The sequence below is a fragment of the Palaemon carinicauda genome, chromosome 7 (genome assembly GCF_036898095.1).
Source record: "Palaemon carinicauda isolate YSFRI2023 chromosome 7, ASM3689809v2, whole genome shotgun sequence".
Lineage (NCBI taxonomy): Eukaryota > Metazoa > Arthropoda > Malacostraca > Decapoda > Palaemonidae > Palaemon > Palaemon carinicauda.
In genome coordinates, this window is record NC_090731.1 from 108452163 (window position 1) to 108460214 (window position 8052).

Below are 8052 nucleotides of genomic sequence, written 5' to 3' on the forward strand. Positions count from 1 at the left end.
GTTTCCCCAACCGCAACAGGAATGCCATGGCTTCCAAAATGTAGATGAAAATGGCCTTGAGTAGAGACAACCAAGTCTCTTGGGCCTTCCTCTGATGGGAGTAAACTTCCCATTCTTCCGTCGAGGCATCCATGTGGATGATCTTCGATAGTCTAGGTAGTTGCCAGGGCACGGTCCTCAGTAGGCTTTTGGCCTTCGACCCTGGGTTGAGAAGCGATCAAGGTAAAACCGATATCGGTCATTTTAGATCTCTTCGAGCGATTGATGCGTATCCTCTCCAGACTCTTAACGCATCTTTCAGCTGTGCCCCTAGCACTGGGTCTGTCACTGCTGCGAACTGGAGAGAGTTTAGTACTCTTTCCTGTTAGCGTCTTGAAATCCTGACGGATTACCGTAGTCTCTTGACCGACCCTGGGATCTCCTTCTACATCCCTAAGGGAAAGGAGAGCCAGTGTGACTTCAGGTTCCGACAGTTTTTTAGCCATTGAAACCTTTGATCTAGAGAGAATCGAGTCTTCTTGAAGCTTATTTTGCATCTCCGATGTTCCAGGAACTGGATTACTTCTTTGGATACTCGCGGACCAGCCGCTTCGGGTGCTGCCCGCACCAGCCTTTCGTCCAGGTACTTTGTTACCTGAACCGTTTCTAGGCATGGTTACTGCATGACTGCGTCCGCCAATTTCGTGAAGATACTTAAGACTGTGTTTAGTCTGAAGAGTATGGCTCATAGAACATACTCTATCTTCTGTAACTTGAATCCTAGGTAGGAGGAGAGGGTGTGACTGATTAGAAGCTGCCAATAGGCACCTGTTAGGTCTATCAAGACTGTGAACGCCCCTTTTTGTAATAGGGTCCTTATGTGTCGAAGGATTAACATCCTGAACTTGCTTTTTCTTGTTGAGTGGCAACAAGTCCAGAATGACTCTGAGTTTTCTTGAGTCCTTCTTGTGAACACAAAACAGCCTTCCCTGGAATTCGATGGACTTTACTTTCCTTATCACCTGTATGCTCTTGAGCTATAGGGTATACTCTTCTAAAACAGGGTTGTAGTGTTGGAAGAGTTGAGGAAATGATGGTGGAGGCATGGATATTTTCCCTCCTAGTCCAATATTGATTAGGCCTTGGCCCCAAGGATCAAAGGTCCAATGATCCTGTTGGAACCTCCCTCCTACCAGAAGCGTCACTTAGCTTCGACTGATCAGAAGGTTTACCTCCTCGACTGCTGCCTGGGGCACTGCGGTCATAGAAACTGTGGGATGTTGTTGAACAGACCGAGGAAAAAGTCTAGACTTTTTCATCTTCCTTTTAGGTTGGAGACCCACATCCGTGGAAGACTTCCTCTTTGAAGAGATGCCCCACTTCTGGAGAAGGTTCGTATTCTCCATGGTGGCTTTCTCGATTACCTCTTTGACTACCTCGTTTGGAAAGAGGTCTTTACCCCAGATGTTAGAAGATATCAGCTCCCTGGGTTCATGTTTCACTGTTGTGTCAGCAAACATGAACTCCCTACAGGCTCTCCTAGCCTTCATAAAGGCATATAGGTGGTTTACTACGGTGGCCATATGCATTTTGGCAAGACCATGAGCATATCTGGGGTACTTTGAGGGGCTGAACACATTTCTATACATTTTTGTAGGGATAAGGAGGCTGCAAGTCTCTCCTTTGTCTCTTGTTCCTTGCACAAAAGAAACTCAGAAAGTTTAGGGAGATTCTCGCTAAACTGTCATCCAGCAATGTCCGCGTCTAGCTTCCCTACTGAAAAGGTTAAGTGGACTTCCTTCCAGTACTTCTCCTGCATGGGTAAGGCTAGTGACAGAGGCTTGCACTCCTCAAGTGCAGGACATGGTTTGCCTGCCTCCACTGCCTTGGCAACAGATTTAAATGCCTTCCACATAAAGGGGAATGCTATTGAAGCAGGAGCAAGAAAGGTAGCGTGTCTCTTTCTTAGTGTGAACACTTTCAATACTGAGTAACCCGCCTTTCTCAGGCTACTTGACAAGATAGTCTGTGCCTTATCATGGTGGAGAACCTTCGGTTCCGTTTCTTTTTCTGATGTTGGTTCATGCTTCATTCGAATGAAGGGAAAGCGTTAAAGCTTGGCCAAAACTGGATTTCGTCTAAAGGAACAGCTCCCATCTTCTCTGAGATGTAGAGTTTGCAATCTAAAATCGGCATAAGCTCCGCGTACCTCCAGGGATTGGTTTTGGAGCATGTCGGGAGGTCTTGCTCTCTGGGTTGTTTGTATGACCCTCGGGAGGCGACGAGTGAAGCTTCACGGAGCTCTATCTTGAGTTTCGCTTCCTTTGTTTAGCCTTGTTTGCAAAAGTTTTCAATTAGACCCATAAGATGGGCCAGTAACTGGCCTATTTTGTCTAATAGAGGGGTATAAGGTGAAGATGTCGAGGTTAACGGCTCCAGGGCTGGCACAGACAGAAGCAATTCCGACACGACATCGTCATCTTCTTACCGGGGTGCCTTCCTACCCTCCGTCCCGATGGCTATCTGGACGCAGGGAGGTGGGAATCGTGCCTGGTGCACCACTATTTCACTACTTGCTTTCGGGACAAGTAAGCTACGCATCCTATCGTTAGGTAGGTATGGTCCCGGAGAGATCTTCTGGAACCCTCTTACCCATTTGCCTAGTTTTTTACGTGCCGTATCCCTAGACTCCATTGACTCACGATTATCAAAACCTTCAGACACCAATGTCCGACAGATATTGCAAACTTGGGGGTCCCAATATTGCAGGGGCTTGGAAATAATATTGCAGGGGGCATGAAACCTGCATGCATTATGACCGTGAAAGTACTTACTCTTAATATTGCAGAAGACTGCAACACATTTCATCTGGGGTTCCTCCTGTAAAGAAAGGAAAGCAGAATGAGTATACAATTGATTATCTCACCTGATAAGCAATATGTAATAGTCATCTTTTAATTATTATAGCTTAGGATAGTAAGCTAGAAAGGAATAGTGAGAGACACATACTTGTGTATCCCTTGCAAGCAATTGCTGTAACCTCCCCCCAGTATTAGATATGAAGAGTTTACTTTATCAAGGCAACTCGAACGAAAGGGTTCTAACCCCTAGGGATAGAAAAAGTGTACTCTGCCACTGCCCCTTCTAATTATTTAATACCGTGGGGTAAGGATAACTGATATCCAATCAGAGTATTGAAGGAATTCTATTCTTTCAATATAGGTTCGGTCTGAGCAGGAGCCTGCACAAGGGTACCCAAAATATGTTACAAATTAACAACTGTATAATAAAACTATAGTTTTCTGTTTGTAGTATATACAATATTGCAAAATACTGGCTATTGTATAATTATATACTGTAGTTCAGCCAGAGGGCTGCCGGTATGGCCAGCATCTGGTGGCACGGTCCAGCCGGCCTGACGCTGACTGGACTAGGAAATAGAAAAGACACATATTTGTGTATCCTACCCAGCCCATTTTCTGTGGCCTTCCCTTCCAATATTAAAACCATAGAGTTTCCTGATCAGGGAAGCTCAAAGATAAGGGTTCTAACCTTTAATGATAGAAAGTGTACTACCACCGGCCCTTCTGCCATCATAGCTGCCGGCATCCGACATAGCCGCCGGCAGCCGACATGGCCGCCAGCAGCCGGCATAGCCGCCGGCAGCCATATGGCCGCTGGCAGTTGTCATGGTCACCAACAGCCACCATGGCTGCAGGCAGCCGGCATGGCCCCCGGCAGCTATCATGGCCCTGGGCAGCCGTTATGGCCACTGGCAGCCGGCATGGCCACCGGCAGCCAATAAACAGCTGTATGTAGGAGCTCGGCCGTCCCGCAACCTGCCTGCAATCGGTGAGATTGTAGGACGATGGCCCAAAGAGTAGCGATGGCTAGGCCATCACTAAAGGACAGAGGGGGGAGGGAAAAGGGACCTGTATGAGGTGTGGAAGGAGCCGGCAGGGTTGCCGGTCCTACCACACCCCTAAGAAAATCTGTTTCTGTATTAGTGCCATCCTGGGTGGCAGGAGAATATCTATTCTCCAGCCTAGGGTCTGCCAATACAGTTAGGTGGACGGCGGCAGTGCCGCCTCCTCTCAACAAGAGAGAAACAGAGTTCCAGTACCAGCACCATCCTAGGCGGCAGAATAATGTCTATTCTTCAGCCTAGGGTCTGCGAGCACAGGACTAGCCTTCTAGACTGCAGGGAGAAGGTGGCAGCATCATACAACCACTTTAAGTGTGGCCTAGGGAGGTCTAGCCTCCTATGCCAGCAGCCTTGTCCAGCAGGGGAATGATCATTCACCCTGTCAGCCGGCTGCCGGCAAAGACCATATACTCCGAGGCTCTGACCGAAACCCAAAGCCTGCTATCTACCGGCCAAGGGAAGAGACAGAAAACCCTAGTCGAGTCAAGCCTGAGTGTCTACTCGAAGGCAAGACTAACTAGGGTTGTAGCCTAAGGCTACACTCAGAGGGAAGGAGAGATTACCCTTAAATCTCCACTGGAGACGAGTATCGGTTTATATGATAATTCTAGGAGATATCTATCTCCGCCTGAATTGATAAAACGATACATGAGGGTAAACGGGGAAATGTCTTAAAGTATACTACATCGCCTAGGTTAGGTTACCTAGGCAAGACGAGATCTCGGTTACCTAAATCACCAAAACTCTAACATATACGATCGACATAGAAAGAGGAGAATTATGCATGCCATAAATATCTTTACAAGTATAATTATGCCTAATTAGCTTTCATAATTAATAATGCTATTTCAACCGGAAAAGTCGTTCTACTAACTAAATAACACATGCCTAACAAACAACAGCGCCCATGGCGCCTCCGGTAACAGGCCTAGCTCCTAAGCACAATAAATTACTCTAATTTCTCTGTGAAACAGAAGCTAAAATAAATGCATTGTAAAGAATCAATACTCAACTTTCCAGAGGCGAAAAAAGCTGGAGATTGCATAATAATCCTCGCAGAATCGATCGAAAAAGTTAGATCAACAAGGAACACCACCATGAGAATTCGCTACAAAATTAGGAGTGACCGCCATCTCGAATATGGCGCCACCTTGATACTCAATAGTAGTATGGGAAATTGGGTAACCTTGATAACGGCTCCCCTTCCAAAATTGCCACTCTTCCCCCTCGAAGCGAAAACGCTATTCGGGGTGAAGATCGCTATGCGTCGTATCAAGATATACGTCCCGATTTATGCGATATCCTTAGGAGAATGTTAAGGATATTCTCACCAGAAGCTAGAATTCTGGAGACCTAAAGGTAAATTCTCTGGGAATATCACTGTATTTCATATATCCCTTGGAAGCTACTATTAGGAGCCTTCCATGAGGACGACATGGCTTAAGCCCCCAAAAATATGTTTATTTTAAGTCCTTAGCGATTTTCAGTTCCACAGATCTAAATGATATTAGGAAGGATATTGGTTTAAGTAATTTCTATTGCAGGATGAGAGTTAATTTTTTGTTGGACTTGAAGGAAATAAATGAGGTTTCATTTGTGTCAACATCATTTTATTCAGTGGAAAATAATGTAATCAGAAAAGTTCATTACCATGCAAACTTTCCTAACTTGAGCTCTAAAGATTGTTACAATTTTATAAGACCAGAGAGTGTCCTAAATATTGAAGGGAATTACTCACTTTTGGACTGGAAAATGGTATGGAACCTCATAAACAAACCTTCAATTGGTATCATGGAGAGAGATTATGCCCATGGAACTTTGGCGACAAATAATTGTCTGAAAATGTTGAATATAAAAAACAGTGATAAATGTGATCATTGCGAGGATGTTGAATACAGTTTGCATATATGTTATTTTTGCAGGCGCATACAAACAATATTGATGTATTTCAAAAGTGTATTATTTCATACTTGTGACATAAACAGGGACAATTTTTTAGATACATTAATGTTAAGTTACAGATATAGGACAAAAAAGGGTTATAATAGCGCCACTGTATTGATTGTTGGTTATTTATATGCTGTTTGGGTCAGTCAAAAGAAACGATATACGAAAGAGGAAACAGATGCCTTTCTCAAGTGTAAATTTCATTATGATAGGTGGCTTTTGAAAAATATCTATAAAGAAAGAATGAATAGAATGTTCACAAAAAAGTATATAATTTTTGTTTTTGAGTAACTAAAAATTAATGTCAAGATGTGTATCTTTGTAAATTGTTAAATTAGATGGGTTAGGTTTATATAAAAATGCTATCGAATGTAATCATACTGTAAATATTGTAATTGTAAAAAAGATGTAATTTAACGTTTTAATAAAAAAAAGAAAAAAAAGGAATGGTAAGAGTCTTATTTTGTATACATAGAAAGATCTTCAGCCCTTGGGATTGTTGCAAAATGAATCTAGGAGTGTAATAGTAGGTTGCCCCATAACTGCAAAGATTGAAATAATGCGTTTACAGCTAAATTTTCCAAGTGCCACTCAGAGAGTAAGAGAGTTAACAGTCTCCTTAACTACACGCCATTACAGACAAAATGATAGGCTTCTACAAACTATTATAAATAGATATTTGACCGGCATTCCAGGATTCTTCAGACTGAATGGATATTGACGAAAGCTTTATAAAATATGGAATGACTATGTTTTTCTTTTATCGTTTATTTCCGAGAATCTTTACCAATTCACTTCACATAAACCTTTTATTGGTGAGAAAGTAAATGTATGTATAGAACAACTTGATTTGAGAAAACGGGACAACAATCCTCATGAACCTCAACAGGTGTTTTTGGAGAATATATCTCAGTACCCAATGGGTACAGTGATTCATGGGTATTGTGATGGTTCTGTTACCAGTGTTGATGCTGTAATTAAAAAAATATTCTGAATCTGGAATTAGCACAGAAGAGAGAATATCTAAACATATTGGTGATCACAATTCGTCTACCACTGTTGAACTATTTTCTATATATAAGTGTTTGAAATTTGGAATAAATAAAGAAAAATCTATGATAGGGTTTGTTGACAGTCAGAGTGCTCTTTTGGCTTTCAATGCTAAGGTAACTTCTGGTGATGAAATAGTTACACAATGTAGAGTACATTTCTATTGTAAAAGCGTTAGTGCAAGTGTGAAACTTGTGTGGATACCCTCACATTGTGGTATTCTAATGATGCTGACGAATTAGCTAAACAGGGGGTGTAATAAAGAATTTATAGATTATGCCTCTTCATATAGTACAAGAAAAATAAAGTCTTGCATGACAGGAATGGGGGAAGGATATATCACCAAAAGGGCTGAAGCAATCAAGACTGATGGCAGTCGTAGTATATATCATTTTGATTATATTAGTAACAATGCATGTTTTGATTATGGAAACTCTTCAGCTAAATGTGATGGAATTGTGATGAGATTTAATCTGGGCTACAAATAGTACTGGGAATATAAGAGTGGAGAGGGTATCCTTTGTAAATTTTATGACACTGCTAATTTGCACACGCTGCACTATTACGTAATGGAATGTAGTTCTTTGGTAGAATTTAGGAATCTTAGGCTCCGTCCACACGACTGAACATGTTCATCGAACTTTGTTTCTTATCGAACTAAGTTTGTTGAAGGTTTTCATGCTTGTGTCCAAACAATGACAGTTGAGCAGCGCGAGCTTGGTGACACTAGGAAGAGTTATTGTACGGGTAACAGGAAAATGAACATTCGTATGCATAAAAAAAAAATTCTTTTGTGTATTGTTATTGCTGTGTGTGCTAGAAAATAGGAGGAAGAAAATTTTGTTCCTATAGTGATTGCAGATTAGAAAGATTTTGGTAATTCGTGTATCTTATAATAGTTAAGGAGTTAGAAAGTGAAGGTTCCAGTTGACGATCTATTGACATTTTTATCCGACGAATTAAGTAAGCATGTTTTACCTTTATCCCATGACAAAATTATAGAATTGATAAAATCATGTGTTAAAGATTGTAAATTTGTTTTTAATGGAAAGTACTACCTGCAAAAGTTTGGAATGGCAATGGGTAATCCCCTATCCCCAGTACTCAGTAACCTTTACATGGAATTTTTCGAAGTAAAACTGTTCCCAGCG